Source organism: Heloderma suspectum, chromosome 2, assembly GCF_057233095.1.
Source record: "Heloderma suspectum isolate Gila_16-S chromosome 2, 16-S_ref, whole genome shotgun sequence".
Classification (NCBI taxonomy): domain Eukaryota; kingdom Metazoa; phylum Chordata; class Lepidosauria; order Squamata; family Helodermatidae; genus Heloderma; species Heloderma suspectum.
In genome coordinates this window covers 112,940,757-112,964,409 of record NC_139459.1, presented here as the reverse complement: position 1 = coordinate 112,964,409, position 23,653 = coordinate 112,940,757, and the positions used below count along the sequence as shown (strand labels likewise).

At 45.1% G+C, this 23,653-nt stretch overlaps 1 protein-coding gene and 1 non-coding gene across 2 annotated transcripts in view; one reads left to right on the top strand and one right to left on the bottom strand.

Moving 5' to 3' along the window:
• The window catches only part of BNC2 (basonuclin zinc finger protein 2), a 380,730-nt gene that overhangs the window by 78,002 nt on the left and 279,075 nt on the right, over nt 1–23,653 (top strand). The gene's annotated exons all lie outside the window — the stretch shown is intronic.
• On the bottom strand, nt 2,578–2,736 carry LOC146352626 (U1 spliceosomal RNA). Its single transcript, XR_014788722.1, has one exon. It is a non-coding gene; the product is annotated as a U1 spliceosomal RNA (small nuclear RNA).

Below are 23,653 nucleotides of genomic sequence, written 5' to 3'. Positions count from 1 at the left end.
GAGTATCTGCACCTTGACACGTCTGTGACTAACAGGGCACCAGTGAATAGCACTGATGAAGTCAGAAGGGAATTAACATTGCAAAATCTTAACAAGAGGCAGGCCACATGGAACATATTACATCAGTGGACTGGCTTTCAGTATGCTTCTGGAATCCATTCAAGGGATTGGTTATGATCTCTGAACAGCCTGAGCCCTGCATATCTGAGAGAGCGCCTTCGATGTCATATACTTCAGTGTTCCCTAAGATCAGGATTGGATGGGCGCTTGGGGTTGCACCATGTTCTGACATTTTCAAAAGTGAGGACAATGACAACAGTTGGGCATGCTTTTCTCAGTAGTGGTGCCTTGTTGTGGAATTCTTGACTTACAGTTACTTGCCAGACTATACTACATCTTTTTTCATCTTCCAGCAGAATGTTAAAACATTTACCAAGGCCAGACTTCTGTTTTCCCCCAAAAAATGTTTTGGGTAAAAATTCCTCATGTAAAATTGTAGGATACAATAACCCCCTTTTCTTTGCTCTTACTTTTACATGTCCTTTGCTAGTATTGTTTTTATAATGCGCTTTTATTATTTTATAGGGTAGAGTTTTTGTCATATGTTGCTTTGGGTATTTTGATACACTGTAGAAATGATTAATAAATTCATGCTTCAGAGAAACTATACTGGCTGTATTCTAATGCATGTGCTACTTTGAATATTATGAAAATGGGTAACATGTTGACCTCACACAAAAGTTTTGAAATGGATTTCCAATTTATTCCCAGGGCACTGACAAGTCTTAGCAAGTTTGTTATCGAATAGGCGTGCCAGGGCTCTCTGATTTTCAGGACATGAGTGAACAAAATACTGGAGATCATATCACTAGACACCAATGAATGGTGGAAAGCTAGAGCTCAATCCAACTTGCTTGTATTATTGATTCCATTAGAAATGGTTTCATTAAAGATAAACAAATATTCAAACTACCATTTGAGGATATTGAATGAAGGGTGTTTCCTGCACTCTTCAGTATGACTATTTAAAATGCCATAAGCAAAAGCTACCGCTCTTGGTTAGAAAGCAAGGCCCACTTGAGTATTGTCATTGTTGTTGTTGTTTAATTCAATATAGGAATCTGCAAAGGAGACTTTTCTTATTCTTTGTTGTTGTTCAGTCGTTCAGTCGTGTCCGACTCTTCGTGACCCCATGGACCATAGCACGCCAGGCCTTCCTGTCCTCCGCTCTCTCCCGGAGCGTGCTCAAGTTCATATTCATTGCATCGGTGATGCTATCTAGCCATCTCATCCTCTGCCGTCCCCTTCTCCTTTTGCCTTCAGTCTTTCCTAGCATCAGGGTCTTTTCCAGAGAGTTTTCTCATCGCATTAGGTGGCCAAAATATTTGAGCTTCAGCTTCAGTATCTGTCCTTCCAATGAGCACTCAGGGTTGATTTCCTTTAGGATGGACTGATTGGACCTCCTTGCAGTCCAGGGGACTCGTAAGAGTCTTCTCCAGCACCACAGTTCGAAAGCATCAATTCTTCGGCGCTCAGCCTTCCTTATAGTCCAGCTCTCACAGCCATACATTACTACTGGGAAAACCATAGCTTTGATTAGACGGACCTTTGTCGGCAAGGTGACGTCTCTGCTTCTTACTATGCTGTCTAGGTTTGCCATAGCTTTCCTCCCAAGGAGCAAGCGTCTTTTAATTTCATGGCTCCAGTCACCATCTGCGGTGATCTTGGAGCCCAAGAAAATAAAATCTGTCACTGCTTCCATTTCTTCCCCTTCTATATGCCAGGAAGTGATGGGGCCAGATGCTATGATCTTAGTTTTTTTAATGTTGAGTTTCAGACCAGCTTTTGCACTCTCCTCTTTCACCCTCAACAAGAGGCTCTTTAGATCCTCTTCACTTTCTGCCATTAGGGTGGTATCGTCTGCATATGGCGTTTCTCATGATGTACTCTGCATATAAGTTAAATAAGCAGGGTGACAATATGCAGCCTTGTCGTACTCCTTTCCCAATTTTGAACCAATCGGTTGTTCCATGTCCGGTTCTTACTGTTGCTTCTTGACCCTTGTACAGGTTTCTCAGGAGACAAGTAAGGTGGTCTGGTACTCCCATCGCTTTAAGAATTTGCCACAGTTTGTTGTGATCCGCACAATCAAAGGCTTTAGCGTAGTCAATGAAGCAGAAATAGACATTTTTCTGGAATTCTCTTGCTTTCTCCGTGATCCAGCGAAAGTTGGCGTTTTGATCTCTAGTTCCTCTGCCTCTTCCAAACCCAGCTTGTACTTCCCGTAGTTCTTGGTTCGCATACTGCTGAAGCCTAGCTTGTAGGATTTTGGGCATCACCTTGCTGGCATGTGAAATGAGCGCAATTGTACGGTAGTTTGAACACTCTTTGGCGTTGCCCTTCTTTGGAATTGGAATGTAAACTGATCTTTTCCAGTCTCGTGGCCACTGTTGAGTGTTCCAAATTTGTTGGCATATAGAGTGCAGCACTTTAACAGCATCATCTTTTAGGATGATTTCTTATTCTTACTCATTCTTAAGCCATTTTGTGATAGTAAGTTCAAGTCCCGTCAGGGTTTTTGAAAAATCACACACATACACACAGACACACACACACACTGCAGTCAAGTTTCCTGCATTTGTGGAAATTGCAGGGGTCAGCCCACCCGAAGTACAATGGATGAGCCCTGGGAGAACCTCCTTCATGATCAAGGTGTCTCCCCTGCCAGGTAAGTTGTGTGTGTGTGTGTGTGTGTGTGTGTGAGTTTCTTTGCCATAAAATTTGGGATAAGCAGGAGTTAGCCATAGTGTTTGCAGTGCGTGCACCTCTGTTTCTTTCCATTGCAACCCCACAGGTGAAGAGAGGAACAAATTTTAATCTGGTGTCAGAGTGTTTAGATGATTAATCTGCTCATTAAGATAAGACAATTAAAGCTTGCAGCCCTACTTTTCACCCACTCAGTGCTTTAAACAGAAGTCTGTTGTTGGTAAATGATCAGTTGTTTAAATCCCCACAGAAAAGATCATATAACTTGAGTAGTAAAGCTAAGCATGTAGAGTAATTCTTTAGTGTCTACACAAAACTATTTGTTTAATGGTATTCCTTAAGATGTAGGTTTGTTCATATTACATAACAATTGTTTTAACAGGAAGAGTGTTGGAAACATAGTTCATTTCATTTCAAAGAGCATAGGTTGCAAATAATTTGGAAGGATGACTTGACTGTGCTTAAGCCTGCAATGATGGGAATGAACATCTGAGAATCATGCTACATTAGTTTTTCCCCCTATTTTTTCTCATTACATCTTAATCATAAAGTATTTAACCCACAAGTATATCTGTGATATTTCACAGTAAAAAAGGTAGCTGTAGAAATACATTTGTGCTTAATGTTCATGCACAACTGCATTTCCATATATGTAGTAGGTACTAATAGCAGTGTGACAGTAGAATTCCAATTTCTTCTTATTCTACCACTAGAGAACGTTAGTGCTGAAAACATACAGTTGACTACAGATGTCTTACAGCCCAGTCCTATGCATATTATTTACCTAAATCCCACTGGCTTACTCCTTATGTGAAAGTGACTGCCATTGCACAGTGGGACTTACTTCTGAGTAGAATTATACTGCATGTCTCATAATGTCTTATGCATGTCTACAAACTTAATAAAGAAATCATGGCTATTTAGTCATACTGCACATTAAAAGCGAAGAAAGATTAGTAACGTTTTCCTTCTTAATATGAAAGAAAATACTAATTTTATTTCATATTAGAACACTACTAATGTGTATGGCTGTGTAAAATGATGTAAAATGGTGTACGTAGCCATGTGCCTATGGGTATGCAACCAGCGAAGGTGTTGGAACAGCTTATCCTAAATGCTCCTGCTGGTGCAATGAGACTTAAGCGCTGGTGCTAACCCACAGTCTATCATGCGTTTTAAAACAGCATTCTTGAATGGAGATGTTTTGAACAGTTTGGCTTGAAAGCAGCCATGAGTATATAAAATGCTTTGATTTAAATAGTGTTAATATCAGACTAGGATCTGGAAGACCCAGGTTCAAACCACCATTCAGCCATAAAGTTCATTGGTTCGTATTGGGCCAGTCATTATCTCTCAACCAGTCCTCCCTCACAAGCTCACTGTGAGGATAAAAAAGGGAAGAACCAGGTAAGGAAAGGAGGGATATAAAGGAAATAAATTTTTAAAATGCATACATTTGAAAAGTTCCAACCTTAATTTCCCCACCTCAAAGCTTGTGTCATTAATTGATTTGGGTGGATGTATGGGGGAAATCCAAACCCAATGAAATTGACTTCTGCCACCAGACAGCCAAAATACTATCTATAGGGAAGAATTAAATGCTTGCGTTTTTTAAAAAAAGTTTTTAGTGTGATGAATCATGCAAGACTGATCCAAAGCAAGATGAACTACTTGCTTAGATCATACATGGTACTGAATCATGCAGACTGATCCAAAGCACTGTGTGGGAGCTTCAGGATTTGGGCTATAAATTGGGACTATAACTCTGCATGGCTTTTTAGAGACTATAATTTAGCTGCAGCTGCTGAAAAACGCACCTCTGTCAGTGCTCCATAGATTTGTTCGACATGGGTTTCGATAGAGACACAATTTAACTGGGATGTTTAAGTACCAGGGACATTAAAGTATGGCTACTTTCTGTAGGTAAAAAGTGTTTTTGCATTCCATATGTTTACCATCTTTGGGTTGTGTTCATAGGTACGCAAAGTGGTGGAAAGGTTTATTTTTTCCTTTGTAGCAATTATTTATACTCAATAGATTTTATCCAATATTAGTCCTACTTAGAGAAGACCCGTTAAAAATGAATGGAACTTAATGACTAAAAAATCCCATTCATTTTAATGGGTTTACTGTAAGTAGGACTAACATTGGATACAATCCAATAGTCAATATCTTCTTGCTATTTCAATAGCTTTCAAAGGAAATATCTGTACAGCTAGGCAGGCCATCCAGAGATTTCTAGACACTCAGTGTTGACTGTCTCCTTGGGGCATTTTGACATGCAAGGCCCCATGTTGTTGTTAAGTTTCCAATTTGAGATCCTGAAGTTTTTAGTTTATTAAACAAAGGTGTGTTGGTCCCACAGAATAGTGCTATCATCCTAAACATGGCCAATGAAGTACTACTGAAATAAATTGAATATATTTCTTTGTTTAGGGTTGGAGAGGGCAGTTGTTTTTAATGGTAAGCCAACATTACCATTAAATGTTGACTGTCATTATTTGTCATCCTGTCATTATTTTACTGACAGGATGACCCTACCATGCCACAGTTGAATGTGAACTAGAAGGGAGATAGATGAAGACAGGGATTTGTGTCTATGTGGTGTACATTTAAAGTGTTGGCCTAGCAAGGGGGCAGGTTGGACTCCACTTCAGGCAGGAAGATGGGCCAGCACTGTTTACTGGTGCATCCAGTAAAACTGTGATCCAGTGTATAACCAGTACTGGGGTTTGAAAATGAAGTAAATGTTAGAACCAGCCCAAGAAAGATGTTTTGGCTATTGACCTCCACTCCAGACCTTTTGGGCTCCATGATGCACAGGCTTCAATTGTGGTTCCATGCCTGATCTGCTAGGTTTCCGCTCTGATTTCTCCCATGGCTTACTAGATTCCACCAAACTCCACCAGTGACTTGACAGGTTATGCTATAACTCCATCCTGTCTTATTGAGGGGATCAGGGATTTTTTAAAATTAAAGCCTAACAACATTTGTGTGCTGATGATGCCGATGAGGAAATATGACATACTGATTAGAAATAATAAATTGCCTACTCTTACCAGTATCAGCATCAAGTGAAATAATATATAATCAAATATTTGATGATCTTTACATCAGAGATTTGAAAAGTTAGATCTTACTCCGGAGGTTCAAGCTCCTCATGGAACTCCTTCCCCCAAGTGGATGTCTTGATTGAAATAGATAGGAGCAGGATTCAGAAAAAGCATGAACCAAGATCAATTTTTGCCCCCTCCCATTTAGGCAGCCTCACTTGTTTAAGAATTCCTGTAAGGATTGTCTTTAGAGACCGCTAGTTTGGAAGGAATAAATGCTAAATTGCAGTTCCCTTGTTATGAAGAATAGTAGGGTATGTTTCTTTGAAGGGTATCTGCAGTAGGATTCTACAGCTCTGAATGCTGTCTTTTTTATCTAGAGAGGCCTGGATGCTGTCAGCTGAGTTGATATACTGGAAATACTGCCACTTCAAAAGTTTTAAAGTTGAAAATATAATCTATGCTATTCACTTCTTATGCAGCAGAGTTGGAATTAAATTTTAGTTCAATTTTCTATCATTTGTTTTTTTAATTTACAAAACTGTATTGCCTTATTGTCTCAGCCCTAGTATACAGGAATAGGGATTATGTTTAAAGTAACCAAAGTGTCTTCCCCTTACATTTTTATAATGATTTTGTCTATAATTGTGAGATATTTATGTAATATTTTATATTAGGTTAATACATTTGGATTTTTTTTTAAACCTAGTTGGTATGCAGGTTTGTATGAGATTAAGGTAAAAATAACTATGCTTCACCCTGTAAATGTTGCTACTATGTCTAATTTGTGGTAAAGGATTACTATTGAAAGGAAAGGGTAGAAAAATAATTAAAGGATTGATTTTTAAATCCTCACTGAGTTAAAAACAAACACCAACACCCATATGCTATAAGTAAAATATGAATGAAATAAAGAATGTAGCTTCAACTCTAATAATATTTTATTTTAATATTAGAAGGCTAGAACACCTGAACGTTAAACTTTGTACAGGATCACTCTCTAAATATATTTTCTATGTGTGTGGTTAGAATTATAGTAATAAGGACAATAATAATTATTGTACTGTTTTATTTATTAGCATCTGGATTAAAAGAAAATCCAGCTCATCCAGAAGAGATGCTCAGAAGAGATTTAAGAGGATAAACTGTGTTCTGTTTCCATTAGTTGGATTGAGCAGACATTAAACAATGCTTTCCAAGTCAGAGTTAACTTATCCTACATTGTGGGCTTGTTCATGGCTTGTAAAGAATCCAAAGGAATTTGTAATGGGCTGTGAACAATGGATTGCAGTAGGGGGTAAAAACAACAAAAGGAGATGGAAGGAAAATGGCCTAATTAGACCCAGCACTACTTCTGGAAACATTAAAAAGGGATCAGAAGAGATCTCAAGGAACAGAGAGGAGTGAAATAGCCTGCTGTTGCCACATCTTTCCCAAATAGTCCAATACATTATTCATCCAAAAGGGGATTGCAGCTGGGCTTAGATTTTGGACACGAACACACCTCTGAATTACATTAGACCTATGGTCTTCAAATAGGTAATCCTCCCAAAGACGATCTATCTTCACCCTAGTGTTTTCTTTTAACATGTCACTTTTTGTGTCCAGTGTCCAGGCTTTTGTGTCCATCCAAATTTACTTTTATTTGAACAGCAACTTCCATTTGTACAGTACAAGAAGTCTTGTTGTACCTGAGTGAGGGGTTGTTTTGTTTTAGAGGAAACATCATCAGTGAGGCAGTTTCTAACAAAAGAAGTCTGAAGCCACGGTATATAAGAATATTATTTAATGAATTAATTAATGAATTAATTAATTAATTAAAAAAAATTGTTAACCCTCTCTTCAGTCCAAGTGGCTAACAATAATGATTAAGAACAATAACTGTAAAATCAGTAACAAAAATCGATAAACAGAAATCAACAACAAAAATGTTCACACGTGGGAAACAGCATTACCAATAAAAGCAGAGGTCAGATCAACTCATCTAAAGGGCCTGATAATTTTTTTCTAAACCATACTTTGCACCAGGCAAATATCCTGGGGAGGGAGTTCCAAAACCGGGAACATCATAGAAAAGGCTCTATTTCTGGTCACTAACTGACAGCAGGGTAGTCCAGAAGCGGGGTCATGTAGAAGAAGGTGGCCCTTAAGGTGCCCAGGTGTACGTGTGGAGATAGGAAGCTGGTGACTCTCCTTCGTGCCTCCTCAGGTAGAATAGGATAGGGGTAGGGAAACTCAGGCCAGGGGCCAAATCCTGCCCTCCTGGGGTCCCAGTCTGGCCCCCTGGGAGTCCCTGCCCCTGGCTCTACCCTCTTTCCACCACCTACCAATCATTGTGTAGTTCCCCAGCTTTTGTGTGGTTCACTTGCCGTTCTAAAAGGTTGAAATACCTCTCCTAAGGCTTAGGTACTGGCGGTAAGAGCTTTAAGGTAAAAGATTGCTGACATTTTTTTTATTTGGGGGGCCCACCTCCTTCGACTCTGCCAATCAGTGGAATGCAGCCCCCCCCCCCCAGCTCCTCTGAAATTCAATTTGGCCCAGAGGCTGAAAGAGATTCTCCATCCCTAGAATAGGAGTATGATACCTGCTTGAGAATCTATTGGTGTTTCATTTTGTGGATTTGTATGGCTCTTCACTGCAGAGAAGAAGGATGGGAGAACTAGTGGTAGAAGGAATGAGTACAGACCATGTGTAACTTTGGGAAGACATTTTGCAGGAGGGTGCAATATGTTCAGCTCCCCATAGTCCAGAGATGCAGCTGCCTCTCATCCTGCTTCCTGTCTCAACATGTTCCCTGGAGTTCCTGTGACAGGAGGAAGCTGGTTAATGGCCCCACTAAAGATTTTGGTTGTGTATAACAGTGATTACAGATTCATTGGTATTTCTGGAGATGCATTGTGGAGGCAGCATTAGGGCTTAAGACTCTCTGTGTATGAACTGCCATTGGTGAAAGGAGAGAGATGAATATGTACTTACAAAAACATACCTATTACAAGTTGTTCATCTTGAATGTTTTACATTAAATCAATCATAGCATTTTTAAACCTTAATTGTGGCATTTTGAGGTGTTTGTTTAAAAAGTTGAAGAGACCAATGCTGTGATTCTGACCACAAATACCTGGAAATAAGCTTTACAGGCAGAACAATCCAACACATATGAACTCAAATGAAAGTCACACCGCATTCAATGGAGTGGGCTATGTAGGATACATAGCCTACTCCATATAGTATTGCCACCATATAGGTGGCAATACTCCATATAGTATTGCCTCCATATAGTATTGCCACCTAAAATTTGAAGAATATATTAGAGAATTTAGTTACTATGTAACCTAGATTTACTAAGTTTTGGATGTTACCTTGTTTATACTATTCCTTATCTTCCTTAATTTTTGTCCAGGTATACTTATTAGTTCTAGATCCAATTGCTTTAGTGAGACACAGGAGAACACACTGTATTTCATTTTGTTTACTGTCTGAAAGACTGCATGATGTACTTAAAAAAAAAATAATTATATAACAACAGCCAGCTCAGTTCTGTTAAACCACATTTATTGATTCATCATCATTGAAGTACATGATGGATGGATGGACAAGTTCTATCAGCCACTACCAAGTGCAGGAGGCCAGCCAGTACAGGGAAGATTCTGCCTCTGGGAATGAGAAGACAGTCTCCAAATTAACTTCCGGAAGAGGCAGGGCCTCCTCCATGTTCGCCAGTTTGACTTCCTGCCTCGTGGAAGGAGGCAGCTTCTCCTAGCTGTCGCGTGCGACAGTGTCAAGGGCTCCTTGGAGGGCTCTCAGTCTAATCTAGTAGCCAAGTCCAGACACAGACAAAGGGATTCTTTTCAAAGCTTTATTCTTCTTTTACAACTTAACAGCTCTACAGGTAGCAACTAGATCTGAGCAGCAGCATCCCTATGCCCTAAGTTAGAACAGTTGGTCCCCGTTTGAAGGGCAATTACTGGCAGACCCCTGAATATAAGGACTAGGGAGAATCCCTCCCCTTTTCCCTTGGATCCTCTGGGCGCAACCGTTCTTTGAGCGCGAACCATTTGGCACCGCTCTCTGCGTCTGCGCCGCGCATCCCCCCCAGTCTGCTATCTGTGCTGAGTCACTCCCTGGACTGCTTTCTAAACTAGGAATGTGGGTGGGAGGAAGCTCCGTCAGCTGTTGGTCCTGGGAAAAAAGGAGCGCACTCCTCTCCCGAAGGAGCGATTGCTCTTCCTCAGCATCAGAACTACTCTGGGATTCTATGGGCTCAGTGTCCACCCTGACAGACAGCAACCGAAGAAGAAGAAGAAGACGAAAGAGAAGAGAGCAACTTGCGGTCACGACACGGGGGACCCTGTCAGAGAAAAGCCTCAGCAGGCGCCAGGGCCTGCGAGGGGCTGCGGTGGCTTCCTTTGCCCACTCCCCCCTTGGACAGATCCCGTTCCTCCTCAAGTAGGGGCCCCTCTGGAAGGAAGCGCACCAAATCCTCATCTCCACCCACCCAGAGAAAGAAGGCAAGGAAACGTGGAGAAGGGAGCCAAAGGGCCAGATTCCCTTCCCCATCCCTGGCCTATCTCTCCAACTCCCAAAGTTCCAGATCCCCTTCCCCCAGATCAAGCTCACCAGAGTCTGAAGGGGGAGATGCCTCGGAGGGAGACAAGCCCAAGGAAAAACCGCAACAGGGCCGTCTTTTCCCTGCGGAGGCATTTCCCAGATTAATTTCCAAATGTCTTAACATCCTGGAGCTCACAGACCAGGAAGAAGACACGACACCCCTCCAAGGTAGGGCAAAGGGGGCAAGGGCAGCCTTTCCATCGCACCCACCCACCCAAATGTGCCACTCCCTCCAAGTCTGGAAGAGATTCTATGCAAGGAGTGGTCTAAGCCAGCTAGATCTAAGGCACTCCACCGCCACTGTGAAAAGTTCGATCGCCTACAAGAGGATGCCATGCAGGATCTGGTCACCCCAAGAGTAGATGAACCAGTCGCAGCAATCAGCTCCGAGGTCCTCCTGACCTCAGAGCAGGATGAGCTTCCCTCAGACCAATATGATCGAAGGACTGAGGTAGTCCTTCACAGAGGCTTCGAGGCCTCAGCTACATCCATGCGGGCAGTGACCACATCTACCATCATCACCGGGGGCATCTTCTGCTCCAGGGCAAATAGTCTGCTCCAGGGCAGAGACCTAGGAAAGGACACCCGTGAAACCATACAGGACATGGCTATGGCAGCAGCGTTCCTAGCTGACGCGTCGCTAGACTCCTTCCAGCTTGGGGCAAAGGCCACAGCAGCCAACGTCGTGGCAGGAAGAAACATCTGGCTACACAGCTGGGGGTGGACACCAAAACCAAATCCAACCTGGCAGGCGTCCCCTTCTCAGGTAAGCTGCTGTTCGGGGAAGCCTTGGACAAACTGCTGGTAGAGACAAAGGACAAGAAGAAAGCCTTGCTGAACCCAGCAAAGAAAGAGACAAAGTGCTTTCAAGCGAAGCCCAAGCCTTTTTGCCCCTTCAGGCCACCCTTTCCATCCACATATGTTCCTAGGGAGGGAAAAGCCAAATGACAACATGACACCAGGGCCAAGCCGGGTAACCTAAGAGGCCCCCCCAGGCATACCAAGACCACCAGTTCAGCATGACTCAGCGTCCCCCCCAGTGGGGGGACAGCTGCGAGACTTCTCAAATGCCTGGAGACGGCTCTGCTCGGACAGCTGGGTCCTGGAAACGATGACAGAGGGCTACTCTATAGAGCTCTGGAGGCCACCCAGGGAGCGCTTCTTCAGCTCCCACCATCTTAAGGGACCCAGCTGGGCATTTGAGAACCCTCACAGCCATACAACATCTCCATCAGATCCAAACCATCGAGAAGGTACCTTGGAAATAGAGGGGACAGGGTGTCTTCTCCCTCTTTTTCACAGACCTGAAGAGGAACAGGGGGACCAGACCCATCTTGGACTTGAAGCGGCTCAGTTGCTGCCTAAAGAAGCAGAAGTTCCAAATGGAGATGCTCAAGTCCATAAAGGAGAGCCTCCAAAGAGGGGACTTCTTAAGCTCGATGGATCTGGCAGAGGCGTTCCTGCACTTCAGCTATGGAACAAAACAATCCTAATTCAAGGCTCTTCCCTTTGGCCTAGCTACAGCTCCAAGAGTGTTTACAAAGATCCTCCTGGCCCCAGTGGCCTACCTGAGGTCAAAGGGCATCCAACTACACCCCTATCTGGATGACATTCTAATCCGCTCATCATCATGGGAACAGTGCATGCAAGATACCAGTACCACTCTTTCAACCCTACAGTCTCTGGTGTTTGTCATCAATGAGAAAAAGAGCTCCCTGTCACCCTCACAGCCCATACTCCACCTGGGGGTGACCCTGAACACAGCTGTGGACATTATGACCCTATCCCAGGACAGGCAGACTACAGTATGCAGGCTGGCGGCCCAGATCCAGACCGAAAAGAAATCCCACCTCAGAGAGCTGGCGAAACTGCTGGGCATGATTGTCAGGGTTGTCTATGAGCAGGGGAGTGGCAGAATAGTTCAGATTCTGAGGAAGAGCTGCAAGATGCAGGGGAGGAACTTTCCCAGGCTTCAAAGGCACAGCTGTACGGAGAGGGCCCCTCTTCACACACCCCTGTGAGAGATAGCAAACAGGGTGAGAACCTGAATTCTTAGACACCAGGCGCAGAAGCAGAGCCAAGAGACAGATGGCAGGGGCGGAGCTTAGATGGTCTGCCTGATTGGCCCAGCATCAACAGTTGCACTTAGAGGTCTCACGAGAGAGGGGGAGACCTCTCCCCCCGCTTAAGTTAGAATAGTGAGCCCACCTTTTCTTCAAACAGAAGATGCGCTCATTTCACATGACAGCAAGGTTATGCTCAAAAGCCTACAAGCTAGGCTTCAGCAGTATGTGAACCGAGAACTACCGGAAGTGCAAGCTGAGTTTCGAAGAGGCAGAAGAACTAGAGATGAAATCGCCAACATTCGCTGGATCATGGAGAAAGCAAGAGAATTCCAGAAAAACGTCTATTTCTGCTTCATTGACTATGCTAAAGCCTTTGATTGTGTGGATCACAACAAACTGTGGCAAATTCTTAAAGTGATGGGAGTACCAGACCACCTTACTTGTCTCCTGAGAAACCTGTACAAGGGTCAAGAAGCAACAGTAAGAACCAGACATGGAACAACCAATTGGTTCAAAATTGGGAAAGGAGTACAACAAGACTGCATATTGTCGCTAGGGATGTACGAAAGTCACTTACCTGGTCTCGCAGCTTGCTTCGCGGTGGGGGGGAGGCGCTTCGCTTCTCCCCTCGAAGTTCAGGCGAGGCGGGGGAGCCGTCCCGCCTCTCCCGGCCAAAATTCAGGCGGGGGTGGAGGCTTCCTGCCTCGCCCGGCCGAAATTCAGGCCGGGGAGAAGCGCCCCATCTCCCCGGCCGCGAACTACGAAAGTAAAAAAAAACAAACAACCCGTGATAGGCTACGTAACGATTAACGTAGCCTATCACGGCTAGATCTCCAAAGTCAGCCATGATAGGCTACGTTAATCGTTACGTAGCCTATCACAGGTGACTTTGGGGAAAAAAAAAAGCGCGTACGCAAATGGCGGCCCCCATGGGGCGCCGCCATTTGCGTTCCTTATTTGGTCCTGGTAGTCTACGTAAAGATTTACGTAGACTACGGCAAAAATAAGGGCAACGAAAAGGATCTAAAGAGCCTCTTGTTGAAGGTGAAATTGGAGAGTGCAAAGGCTGGTTTGAAACTCAATGTTAAAAAAAACGAAGATCATGGCATCTGGCCCCATCACTTCCTGGCATATAGAAGGGGAAGAAATGGAAGCAGTGACAGATTTTACTTTCTTGGGCTCCAAGATCACTGCAGACGGTGACTGTAGCCATGAAATTAAAAGACGCTTGCTCCTTGGGAGGAAAGCTATGGCAAACCTAGACAGCATAGTAAGAAGCAGAGACATCACCTTGCCGACAAAGGTCCATATAATCAAAGCTATGGTTTTCTCAGTAGTAACGTATGGCTGTGAGAGCTGGACTATAAGGAAGGCTGAGCGCCGAAGAATTGATGCTTTCGAACTGTGGTGCTGGAGAAGACTCTTACGAGTCCCCTGGACTGCAAGGAGGTCAAATCAATCAATCCTAAAGGAAATCAACCCTGACTGCTGATTGGAAGGACAGATACCAAAACTGAAGCTCAAATATTTTGGCCACCCAATGCGAAGAGAAAAGTCACTGGAAAAGACCCTGATGCTGGGAAAGATTGAAGGCAAAAGGAGAAGGGGACGGCAGAGGATGAGATGGCTAGATAGCATCACCGATGCAATGAATGCGGACTTGAGCACGCTCCGGGAGAGAGCGGAGGACAGGCCTGGCGTGCTATGGTCCATGGGGTCACGAAGAGTCGGACATGACTTAACGATTGAACAACAACAACAAAATCAATCTGTTTGCCTCTGCAGAGGGTGCCTTCAGCAGGAGAGTCCTCAAGAGGGTTCTGCAGCCCTAGCAGGGGGCCGGCCTAAGGGTTTGTTGACCCACCCAGGGATGAACTGCTTTGGCACATCCCTGTACTGGCTGGCCTCCTGCACTTGGTAGAAGAAATGGACATTCTTTACTCACTGGTGAATTTCTGTTCTCGCCGAGTGAAGGAGGCCAGCCAGGCCCACCCGGGCCGGCCTCCTTCTGGGTGATTTTTGGCTAGGCAGGCTTCACCACAGTTGCTTCCTCAGCCTGATTGTCAATCAAGGTTGGCAATCGAAGACCGTCAGGATGGAGGCCTTCCGAGGAGTTTCTACGACTTGGAAGACTCAACTGGCAAACATGGGGGAGGCCCTGCCTCCTCTAGAAGTTAATTTGGAGACTGCCTTCTTGGTCCCAGAGGCAGAACCTTCCCTGTACTGGCTGGCCTCCTTCACTCGTCGAGAACAGAAATTCACCGGTGAGTAAAGAATTTCTGTTTCATCATCACTGAAGTACATGATGGATGGATGGACAAGTTCTATCAGCCACTGATTAACTCACAAGATTATGTAAAGCTGTTCTGATACTCCACCCCCAATTGGTTGATTTTTCAAAAAGCCTTAAGAGGCACCAGAGTTGACTAAAATTGGGTGTGATAAATCAAAAAGGAAATATATTTTGAAGGGGTGATATGTCAGCCACAGAGTTGGGTCCAAACTAAAAAGCACCATAGGAGATGTTTACTTCCAAAAGAAATTACAATTCCACAGTATACTTTCATTTTCTTAAGGTTTCTATGCAAAACAACAACATAGGTACTAAGGCAAATGAAGATTCTGTAAATCTAGGCTAGTTTTAATACTCTCCAGAGCATTAAGGTCAACCAGTAATGTCCAACTTTATGTTCAGGGATATATATCATATCGGCTAATCCTGAAATGCAGGCACATCTCGAGGTGTTTGGGCAAAACCTAGACGTTCCACCTCTTTTTTGGATATGTGCTCATGCAATTATAATGGGAATTGCGCTTTTCGGCTCAGGAAAAACTCTAAAACATCCAGCTGGGCATTTCTTGAAATGATGGGTCAGTTCTTGAAATTCACCTCAACAGTTGTTTCCTCTTCTGCATTTGTGTGTGGGTGAATGTTTGCCAGATCTCTGGGCTAGGCGCCTGGTGCCTGAGCAGCTCGGTGTAGTTTTTGCCAGCTATTTTATTTCACTCACTGGTGAAGCATGGGCTTCACAACACTTTTCAGTTTAAAATATTGTCTTCACTCTCTACCTGGATTAAATTTCCCTACCTGGACTTTGCTGACTTCTACACTCTGGATTCTCAGAGAGGTCTCTTTCAACCTTCTTCTGGGTCCAACAAAGCCTGGTCTTCAGATCTCTGCTTGGGATAGTTAGCTATACGTTCCTTTTAATTCCCTCCTCACCTCACTCTCTTCCTTTTCTCTGAAAGTTTGGACCATACTGCTATATAGCTGAACACTTCAAACACTGCATTTAACTAGTTTGGATTGGTGGAAGTTTAAGTACAGCTAAGTATAATTGAAACTGCTCCTGGGCCTGCTAACATTGTTTGGGGCCTGCTAACATTGTTTGGGGCCTACTAACATTGGGCCTATTAACATTGTTTTTTTCAATATGCCTTAGCAAGAGTTAAACTGCAGTGTCTTTTGCATAGTGTACACATGTAGTTTCTTTGTAATCATTGCATACTTCACATTTTACTTCTGTATATGATGTTCTTCTGCATTTAATTTTCTTTATAAACCATACATATCTTAAGACTTTTCATGTGGCATAATTTCATTTAACAACTTAAAAGGGTATTCACTGTTTTCCTGCTTAAGTTTTAAAACATATTTTCAAACATATTGCACTTTTAGATAGCTTTTTAGATAGCAGGGATCTGTATTGGGACCAATGCTTTTCAATGTGTTCATAAAGGCAGTGTTGCGTAGTGGTTAGAGTGTTGGACTGGAACCTGGGAGATCTGGGTTCTAGTCCCCAGTCACCATGAAGCTCACTGGGTGGCTTTGGGCCACTCACTGACTCTGAGCCTAACCTGCCTCACGCAGTTGTTGTGAGGATGAAATGGAGGAAGAGGATGCCCATGGAAGCTGCCTTGGGTTACTTGCAGGAGGAAAAAGGGCAGGATATAAATGTAATAATAACAAATGTAATAATAACAACAACAGTAGTAGTAGTAGTAATAAATGATCTGGAACTGGGACTAAGCAGCAAGGTGACCAAGTTTGCTGATTACACCAAATTATTTAGGGCAGTTAAAACAAAGAACCTAAACAACAAATATAGAGTGTATTTGACAAAAATGGCACTTGAATGAGGCATAACCTTAACCTCATTGTATTTAAAATATATAACTCCATGAAAGACTTTTTAAAAAGTTTGTGTTGTGTATGACTTGAGGAAGAATCTTTAAGGTAAAAAAGTTTATAAATAATGGAAGAAGAAAAACACCACCAAAAAAGCCCAAGCCAAGATTCTAGTGCTGATGACAATCCGTCAGTGCCTTAGAGCTTTTGTCTTTGCTACAGCTCACTGAATGTTTTATTTTTGTTATAATTACAGTATCTTGCCTGCACTTTGTCCCTCTGATCCTTTGTTAAAGCCCAGATCACTGTGTGTAGACTGTGCTTGTAGGTGTGATTTATTGAGTGACAAGTAGCTGTAGGGTAGAATACACGCCTCTGTACCTGAGTAAAGTATTAGACATCACAGAGCTGTGGGGTGGGGGCTGGGGAAATGAGCAGGGAAGGCAAAGAGCAGTAACACAGCAGCTCCTGGATACAGATCAGACAAGAGGTTCTGCCACAAATCACCTAGAAACATGTCAGACGCTGCATGTTTGTTGTTTTACACTGAGGGCACAGCCGTAGTCCAAAAGTATTGATTCTTTTCTTTGTTCGGAGACAGAAACTGTCAGCTCTTGCAGGCTGACCTTGGTAGAGCTCAGACAACTATTCCCCACCCTGCCTACCAGATGAACCCCACAGGAAAAGTCCAGGGAAGATATGCCAATGTCCGCTTCACACAAACAGAGAGGAGATCCTAGCCTCTTGGAGCAATCCCCTTCCTCCCCCAAGGAGGATCTATAGTAGTAGCTCTCTGCTGTATTCCATGACAGAGAATTCAATTTTTTATTTTATGTTTTTGCCAGTGCTTGAAAATTTCAGAAGAAATTCAAGAGAAATAATAATTCAAGAACTCAAGGTTTACTTTAACGAAAAGCACACAAAATATATTGGGGAAACCCTCACTTTGTTTTAACAAAAAGATATAATAGCATTTTCATTCCACTCCTTCCTTGGCTCCTTTTAAAGTGATTGGCCCATTTGAGCTAATCGGAGTCAGGAATGTTTCAGTAGAATTGCAATTATTTGTGGTGATCTAATAAAACGTGCACATAAAAACATGACCACATTTCTGGGAATATTTGTGTTAAAAAGGCCTGAACTTTCAGTTGCCTTTTTATAGCACACAGTGGCACATATGGGTTTATCATGGTGTATTTGCCAAGTTCAGTTTCCCTACTCTTTTTATTTCATTTGTTTAAAGTTATACACTGCAGTGAAAAGGTTAAATAAGCAAGACTTAATGGTCCACCATCATCTGGCCACATTTTAAGGAAACATTTCCCTTTGAAAGGGATGTGACAATTCAAAAGCATATCAGAATTGCCTACATTTTGTAACATTTTTGTCCACATCCATAGTTATTTGTGTGTGTGTGACAAATCTTGTCATTCATCTGTTCTGTGATGCTGCAGGCTGCCATCTTGATACTCTAACACCATACTTTAGTAATTTATCATTTAGTGACCAGTTTTACTATGGCTGTTTTTGGAATGTCAAACTCATTTCCTTATGCCTTCTTATTTTTAAATAACAATTCAAAATGTCAATGTTTCCATATGTATGATTATTCAATAAGCTGCTTTGTGTTTTACAAATGAGAGAGACCTGATGTCCTGGTATTTTGAGTAAGCTCTGACACAACCAGAAGATGTAAACTAGACTTTAGACAGGAAAAAGATGATGCTATGTTAACAATTGCTAATGAGCAATGTGAATGCCTTTATCAGTTCAACCAATAACATTAGGCCTGTCGTTTGTCCCCTACTGTGGGCAATAGTAAAATGTAGATTTGTTTTAGTCGATCAGAAGGCATCTTTGTTTGTTGTTGTTGTTTTAATGTTGAAACACAGTGTTTCAAACAGTGGTTTTGAAATTTGAACATATGCAAGAGAACCAAGCATTTTAAAATTGTGTTTTATTATATTTGCTAACATGTTAATTTATTTATTGCAACATTTATTCCCCCCCTTTCTGTTTTTTTTTTTTTAAAACAGGCAACTTAAAACATGAAGATTAAAACCAAAACATTACAAAACATTTACAGAACCAACCAACAGGAGTGGGGGAAAGGGAAGAAGTGGTGCATGGACTGACACAGTCTATGCTCTGGTGGGCTCACATCAGCAGGTTGAAGGGGGCTGCAATTTTCTTTTCTTTTTGGCCTTTTACTGCCGTTTTTTCTTTCTTACTGTTTTGTCACTACTTTCCCCATTGCCATAGCAAGCCCTAGTTGCATTACACACACATTAGTTTACGCTACTGTGATGTCATTAGTACTAGCGCTGGAACACAGTTGGATACTGTCCTTAAAGACCAACAATATAAAAGAGGCAGGGACAAAATTCATAAAATTCCAGGGACCATAAAACAATCAACAGCTCAACAGACAAAACCTCTGAAGAAATATAAAGGTCTTCACAAGACAGCAGAAGGGCATCAAAGACAGGCAAGATAGGGAGCAAATCCTACGGTTTGGCCATGGCCACAAAGATGTCTCTCTCCTGTATTATTATTATTATTATTATTATTATTATTAAATTTATTAATCGCCCATCTGGCTGGTCACCCAGCCACTCTGGGCGATGTACAACATACAATAAAACAGTTTAAAACAATAAAATTCTACAGTAAAAACATTTTCTAAAATACCCTAACCCACCCCAAATGCCTGCCTGAACAACCACGTTTTTAATGCACGACGGAAGCTCATTAAAGAGGGGGCATGGCGAGTTCCCTAGGAAGGGAGTTCCACAGAGTGGGGGCCACCACAGAAAAGGCCCTCTCCCTCGTCCCCACCAGTCTAGCTGTCCTGGCTGATGGGACAGAGAGAAGGCCATCCGAGGCTGATCTTGTTGAGCGGCCTGTCTGGTGCTGCTGGAGGCACTTCTTAAGATAGGCTGGGCCGGAACCATATAGGGTTTAAAGGTCAAAACCAACACCTTGAATTTGGCCTGGAAAACAACTGGTCACCAATGCAACTCCTTCAGTACTGGACTGATGTGATCTCGCCGGTGGCTGCCTTTCATCAGGTGAGCCGCCACGTTCTGTACCAGCTGCAGCTTCCGAACCGTCTTCAAGGGTAACCCCTCATAGAGCGCATTACAGTAGTCTAAACGAGAGGAGACCAGGGCATGTACTACCGATGGGAGCAGATGGTCGGGAAGGAAGGGGTGCAGCCGCCGTATCAGATGGAGTTGATACAGCGCTGTCCAGCTCACCGCTGACACCTGAGCCTCCATGTACAGCTGGGAGTCCAAAATGACCCCCAGGCTGCGGACCTGGTCTTTCAAGGGTAGCCGTACCCCATTCAACACCAGGTCAACATCCCCCAGCCTCCTCTTGTCTCCCACCAAATGTACCTTGGTCTTGTCAGGGTTCAGCTTCAGCTTATTCCTCCCCATCCAGCCACTCACCGTCTCCAGACATTTGGACAGGGATTCTACGGCCAACCTTGGTGAAGATTTGAATGAGAGGTAGAGCTGCGTGTCATCTGCATATTGATGACACCGCACCCCAAACCTCCTGATGATAGCCCCCAGCGGCTTCACATAGATGTTAAATAGCATCGGGGAGAGGATGGAACCCTGTGGCACCCCACAAGTGAGTGGCCACGGGTCCGAAACCTCCTCTCCCAGTGCTACCCTCTGGTACCTGCCGGAGAGGAAGGACCGGAACCACCGCAATACGGTGTCTCCAATGCCCAACCCCTCCAGGCGGTCCAGGAGGATACCATGGTCAATGGTATCAAAAGCTGCTGAGAGGTCGAGAACAAGGAAGGAGCATTCACCCCTATCCAGAGCCCTCCTCATATCATCTACCAAGGCGACCAAGGCCGTTTCTGTCCCATGCCCAAGCCTGAAGCCCAACTGAAATGGGTCTAGATAATCAGTTTCTTCCAACTGTGCCTTCAACTGCATCGCCACCACCCGCTCAATCACCTTGCCCCAAAATGGCAGATTTGAGACTGGGCGAAAGTTGTTCAAAACTTGAGGATCCAAGGAGGGCTTCTTTAAGAGCGGTCTTATCACTGCCTCCTTGAGGGCTGATGGCATCACTCCCTCCTCAAGGGAGGCATTCACCACTGCCCTGATCCCCTCACCCAGTCTCTCTGCACCCCATAATGAGCCACAGTGGGCAAGGATCAAGTAAGCAGGTGGTCGGCCTTACAGATGAAAGCACCTTGTCCACTTCATCAGGAGGAAGAAGCTGGAACCGATCCCACAAAACCGGTTTGCCACAGGCCGCCTCTTGCTCGCTAACTGTATCCACAGCGTGCAGAATAACACACCTAATCTGATCAATTTTATCTGCAAAGTGCCTTGCCAAGGCCTCACAGGAGGCCTTAGAATGCTCCAGCGGTTCCGGAGCCACTGGACCGACCAGGCTCCGGACCACTTGGAACAGCCTCCTGGGACAGCACTCTGCAGACGCAATAGAAGGAGCATAATATTCCTTTTTTGCTGCCTTCACCGCCACGTGATAGGCTGAAGATACAGCTGTAGCCCGTGTCTGATCGTCTTTGGAGCGAGACTTCCGCCACCGGCGCTCTAGCTGTCTCACCTCCTGTTTCAGAGCTCGTAACCGCGGATTGAACCATGGTGCAGTCCGAGCCCTGTTCAGGGGGAGAGGGCGTTTCGGAGCCACCTGATCTAATGCCCCAGTGATTGCGGCATTCCAGCTACCCACCAGGCTCTCGACCGAGTGGCCGTTGGTGTGCCCCAGAGAATCCCCAAGCGCGTTCAGGAATCCATTCGGATCCATAAGACGCCTGGGGCGGACCATTTTTATGGGTCCTCCACCCCTGCGGAGGGGTTGTGGAACCGAGAAGTTCAACGTCACCAGATAGTGATCTGACCATGACAAGGGGGTGGTGGATATACCCCCGACTTCCAGATCACTCCCCGCTTCTCCAGAAACAAACACAAGATCTAGCGTATGACCGGCTACATGGGTGGGCCCAGTTAGAATATGGTGCAGCTCCCAGGAGGCCATGGTCTCCATGAAGTCCCGAGGTGCTCCTGTGAGGATGGCCTCTAAATGTACGTTGAAGTCCCCCAACACCAATAAGTTAGGGGACTGTACATGCATATCAGAGACCACCTCAAGCACCTCGGCCAGGGAGTCATTCGTGCAGCGGGGTGGACGGTACACAAGCAGAATCCCCAGACTGCCCTTCGGGCCCAACCTCCAGTACATGCACTCAGCAACCTTGGTCTCCCAGAGAGGGGGTCTGGTGAAGACCAAGGACTCTCGGTAGATAACAGCCACTCCCCCTCCCTGATCCCCAGCCCTCAGCTGCTGTGCATACGAAAATCCGGCTGGACACATGGCTGCAAGGGTTGGAGCAGCAGCCTCAGCCAGCCAGGTCTCCGTAATACATGCCAGGTCTGCACCCTCATCCAGGATCATGTCATGGATGAGGGAGGTTTTCTGGGTAACAGACCTGGCATTGCAGAGCAGCAAACGAAGGCCAGAAGATGGGGTCACGCCTCCCCCAGCCATCCTTTGGCTGTGGACAGGCCCGGAGCAGGGGACAGATACTACACATCTCTCCCTTGTTCCCCTCATCTGGCATGGCCTGCCCCTAGCGCTCTGCCAGCGCCTGCCGCCCAGCCACGGTATGTTCTGGCCCCCAGCACTCCCCCCACTGCCTCCATCAGGTGGACACATGCCCCCTCACTCCCGCCTATCAGGCAGGCTACCCACCCCTAAAAACACAACAGAATCCCCCAGAAACAACAACAACAAACAATTTTAAAAAATCCCCTTAAAAATAATGCGAGGCAGGAGTCCACAGGGAAGGCCTGGTGGTGGTGGTGGTGGTGGCGGCGGTGGTGGCGGCAGCAGCGGCGGCGGCGGCAGCAGCAGCAGGCCCGCCTCTTCCCTGGTGGTAGTGGCTTCTCCTGCAGGCCCTGGCTCTCCCAGGCCAGCTCAGCCAGCCAGCTTATGTAGCCCCTCCAGGGAGGGGCAGGTGGAGCAGCACAGCTGGCTCGGTACCTGGGGGCCTGGTTCTGCAGAGACTGGTGGTCTGCCAGGCAGAAGTCTGAAGGGAAGGCCTGGTGGTGGTGGTGGCGGCGGCGGCGGCGGCAGCAGCGGCGGCGGCGGCAGCAGCAGCAGCAGCAGCAGCAGCAGGCATGCCTCTTCCCCGGTGGTGGTGGCTTCTCCTGCAGGCCCTGGCTCTCCCAGGCCAGCTCAGCCAGCCAGCTTATGTAGCCCCTCCAGGGAGGGGCAGGTGGAGCAGCACAGCTGGCTCGGTACCTGGGGGCCTGGTCCTGCAGGGACTGGCAGTCTGCCAGGCAGAAGTCTGAAGGGAAGGCCTGGTGGTGGTGGCGGGGGCAGCGGCGGCAGCTGCGGCGGCGGCAGCAGCAGCAGGCCCGGCGGCAGCAGGCACGCCTCTTCCCCGGTGGTAGTGGCTTCTCCTGCAGGCTCTGTGTCTTCGAGCATCTCTACACCAGCCTAAAATCCTGCATTTAAAATGGGGCTTTCTGCTTCTGTTTCAAATGCAGGATCACAACTGATTACATGTGCTTCCTTCTCTCCCTCCCCTTTCCCCTGCCTTCTCCCCCTTATCTAAGTCTTCCATGTGTTTCATTATACAGCCACTAGATGGCGCTGTGGTCTAGCTCCTCTTTTTGCGGCTTTTCCTTTCTCATGGAAGGAACTGGAGCGGAACTCAAGCATGGTAATTTGATAGCTCATTATCTGGGATCTATTTAAAAACGGAATATAGGTCTTTTAGTGCACGGGACACCCTGGAGGTTCACAACATCGTCTAAAGGGCCTGCAAACTTCTGTGAGTGAGGAATCTCAATAGCAGGATAAAAGTTCCATGTGATGGAGCCCTTAATCAATTACAGTTCTGATGTAGGAGGGACATGGAGAGGAGCCCCTCCTGTAGAGCTGAATGAGCGTCCCAGGAGTTTACTCTGATTATAAATGAAGAACATATATTTCTAGATGTTGATGTGTGGAAAATAAATAAATATCTG